The sequence below is a fragment of the Myotis myotis genome, unplaced genomic scaffold, assembly GCF_014108235.1.
Source record: "Myotis myotis isolate mMyoMyo1 unplaced genomic scaffold, mMyoMyo1.p scaffold_m19_p_10, whole genome shotgun sequence".
Taxonomy (NCBI): Eukaryota; Metazoa; Chordata; class Mammalia; order Chiroptera; family Vespertilionidae; genus Myotis; species Myotis myotis.
Window position 1 is genome coordinate 22,078,941 of NW_023416314.1, and position 4,365 is coordinate 22,083,305.

A 4,365-nucleotide genomic window follows, 5' to 3' on the forward strand; every position below is an offset into this window, starting at 1 on the left:
CACACTCCTGTGCTCTGCAAAATGAAGTGAATGACACCCCCCCCCCACAGCTGTCTCACTATGCATGAAGTTTCATCCGACCTGTTCCCCTCTTCAACCTTCAGCAGAAGCGTGGGCTTTAGGCCTCCCAAGAGAGAAGAGCCTGTTTGTAGTACTCATTCAGTGATATATATATAATATCTACTTTTTTTGTGTATTGAAGAATGAATGAATGCTGGTACGTAAGGTAGCAGAGAGAATTCCAGAGTCAGAAAGGAAGGGATTTAAGGAGGTCTGCCGGTGCTGGTTTTATTGTATTTTTAAGGTGTCTGTGTCAAAATGAGATTTCATGTTCCTCTTGTTAAAGCATGCAATTTGAATACTGTGTTTCTTGTGTTGGCCTAGACAGTGGTGGCAAAACCGCAGCTTGCGAGCCGCATACGGCTCTTTGGCCCCTTGAGTATGGCTCTTACACAAAATACAACGTGCGGGCGCGCACGTACAGTGCAAAGTTGACTTAAAACTTTAAGTAAAGTTTATTAAGTTAATTTTAGGGAACATTGTGGAGTGAAAGAAGATGTAGTGTCGAGGATTGAGAAAGGTATGTTGAGATGGTTTGGACATACAGAGAGGATGAACTAAAGGAGATAGATGAAACAAGTATACAAAACGAGTGTGGATGGGAGAGTTGGAAGGGGTCGATCTCAGCGAATGTACCTCAATCAGATTGAGGGCGTTTTTAGCAAAGGCCAGCTTAGGAGTACCCTAATTAAGTGAATAACAATGTACCTACCTATATACTTTAAGTTTAAAAAATTTGGCTCTCAAAAGAAGTTTCAATCGTTGTACTTTTGATATTTGGCTCTGTTGACTAATGAGTTTGCCAACCACTGTATTAGGCGTTTACTGAGAAGGCTAGCCAACCAAGAAGGCAGGGTGCTTACAAGCCTCAAGTCCTGCCTTCCAGCAAGGTGCAGGGGTCAGGATTACAAAGGGGAAGGGGCTAGGGCAGGGGTGGGCAAGCTTTTTGTGAGTGCGTGTCAAAACCAGGAAAATCTCTGACTCAAAATTCTTCTGTGTGCCAACCCTAATTTTTTGAGAACATGTTACGCATACTTGATATCTCTTAAAGTGTACGTTTGTGAAGAACCTTGAAAAAATAATAAAAATCATTTGAGCAACAAAAACACAGTATATGATGATGAAAAATACATTTATTTTTTAATGTATACATGTACACTGATAGTCCGACAGAAAACTTTATGACTCTGTTTGATATTATCATTGGGACTTTTGGGGCTGCATCACTGATGACAGAGATTTTACACCAGGTTTATATTTCGTGACCTTCAGAGATATGCGCGAGCTACTACTTTCATCGGTCAGGCTACTCCTATTATGAGATTTGTGGGAGATGCAGGATGCCACCCATTGTCTTCACTAGCAGAGAAGTGCAAACAAGGATCCCAGAAGGCTGGTGACCCTTGTACCCACAGCAGGGCCTGAGTTATGCACCGATTGTCTAGTCCTGACAATGGGAGCTCAAGCTATTTCCTGATCAAATAGTCTCAGAGTAAATCCTTCTAGTACTTACTGACCTTTATGATAGCCTGTCTACTACTGCTATTACCTGCCTGACAAAGGGCTTTATGTTTAACCAAAGCTGAATAAAAGGCTGGCGAAGCCTGTGCACCGGTAGAAGTCCTTCCCCTTGAGTTGGACTTGTCCGCCTGGTCCCCCAGTATTACCAAATTATCTCTTGTCTCTTCTCTTTCATTCGTGTGCAGTTCCTCTTCCAGATCCTGAACCTAAACCACACGGGACGTGGGAAATACACGCATACACAAGACTTAACAAAATTCATCACTGAGAACAAGATTCACAAGCGTATGTGGATGAAACCAAAATACTGGTCGGATCTAGGAAGGCAGGGAGAGTTAAGACAGAGGCATAGAAATTGCTCTTCCCCTCTCTCGTCAATCCATGTCTATGGTCTTTAAGATAACTTGGTATGTAAAATTATTTATTTATCTAAGATGCATCTACACTGAATTTATCTGAAAAATAAAAAAGTCGATATTAAGAAAATAATTGTAAATGGAAGATTATAAGAGAGGGTTTCGCCTGCCAGCAAAGTTACTGGAGTACATTGTTTGGCACACATGTCAGGGGTTGCCCACCCCGGGGCTAGGGAATGGAATGCAGCTACATGCAGTCCTGAAGGTCTGCAGATGTCAGCTATTGTCATCAGTTATCAGGCGATGAGACGATGTTGACGAGATGATGTTTTGACTACTGATGGGTCCTCCTGACCATGCTTATCGGTTCTGCTTGCTGGATTCACAGCTAAGTCGCTTCCCTAATAGCTTCGCACAGGCCTTGCAAAGAAAACTTAAGAAAAACTTAACCCCCTATTCAAATATAAGAAACTTAACCCCCTATTCACAGATGTATATGTGTTCTAAGATCTAAAATAATATTATTTTCAGATTAATTCAGGTGCTCTATTACATTGTAGGTGCCCCCTATCAAAAGGAGGGTATCTGTCCTCCTTTTAACATTAAGCATACACTTTTTAAAAAAGAAAGAAACATCTGCTCAAGTTCAGTTGATGTTTGGGATTTTCTGGGTTTGGGCAATTTTTGGTTGCCATTATTTAATTTTTCTCTTTACTTAGGGAATTCTGGTTAAGTTGATAATCCTTGGGTCTTAAAGGGACATGAACTAGATTTTTGGCTTTTGGACAAGGCCGGACATAAGACATTTCCTCAGATTTTCTACTTGTCAGGTGGAAAAACAAAGATGAAAGTATAGGAGAAAGAGAGAGAAATGTCAATTGAATTTCTGATCTGGTGTCTTCTGGTTTAAAATAGTTTTTAAAGAGAAAAAAGAATGTCAACAATAAAGTGAACCAACCATATTTATTTGAAAATTATTTCCCACATAATATCTACAATAATATCTAAATATCTAAAAATATATTGGTTTTTATGTTCAGCTCAAGCAATTACTAAAAACAGACAGAATTATGCAAAAGAAAAGATATGATTGATGATAGAAAGGGAAACAAGCCCAGCTAGTGTGGCTGTATGGTTGAGTGTAGACCCATGCACCAAGAAGTCACAGGTTCTATTCCTGGTCAGGGCATGTGCCCAGCCTGTGGGCTACATACCCAGGGTGTGCGGGAGGCAACTGATCCATGAATATTTCTATCTCTCCTTCTCTCTTTAAAATCAATTAAAACATATTTTTTAAAAATCTTAAAAATAATAAAGGAAAACACACATACAAAAATAGAGATGATTGATAAAAAACATAAATCTGATACTTTTAAAGAAGACTAAAACGCAGATCTGGAGATACTGATGAAGGAAGAAATTTCCAGGACCCGGGCAGGAAATACACAGCATGAGCCTGGAGCATCTTGTAGTGCCTGAAATTAAGGACATAATGAAAACAAACACATCAATGGGCACACATCAAAGGGGCACAGGAACCCAAGGAAAGGGCTCCCAATGGCCAGAGCTCAAACAATTTCAGCAACATTAGAAAGTAGGACTGAATTATAACCACAAATATAAGTATCTGAGTCATGCTGATAGAAATGGTTGAGTAAATAAAAAATTGGAGCCCTGACTGGTTTGGCTCAGCGGATAGAGCGTCGGCCTGCGGACTCAAGGGTCCCAGGTTCGATTCCGGTCAAGGGCATGTACCTTGGTTGCGGGCACATCCCCAGTGGGGAGTGTGCAGGAGGCAGCTGATGGATGTTTCTCTCTCATCGATGTTTCTAACTCTCTATCCTTCTCTCTTTCTCTCTGTAAAAAATCAATAAAATAAAATTAAAAAATTGGAGACAAATAAGTCCCTCCTGCAGAAGATTCCAAATAACCTATGTAGTACTGCACGTAAAGAAGGGAAGAGTAACACCCTGTCCCCTGAGTGGGGCCACTTGCCACAAGGAGTAGTAATTTTATAGTGGAGAATGCTGACAAATACTATTTCAGTGAGAGTCCTAAGTTATGTTGATAGCTTATGCCTTTGATATGATAAAAATGGCACTTCACCTTTATAATCTTCCTCTAAAAAACACATAGACCCTGGCTAATCATAAGAAAAACATCAGACACCCTGGCTGGTGTGGGTCAGTTGGTTGGGTGTCATCCCATGCACCTACAGGTTGCTAGTGTGATTCCTGGTTAGGGCGCATACCTGGGTTTTGGGCTCAATCTCCAATGGGAAGTGTGCAGAAGGCAGCCAATCAATGTTCTACTTGAAAGTTGATACCTTTCTCTCTAAAATCAGTTTTTAAAAATGTGTTGTTTTTTAAAAAAAAAAAAACAAAAAAACCCTCGGACAAATTCCAGCAGATGGGCATCCTACAATACA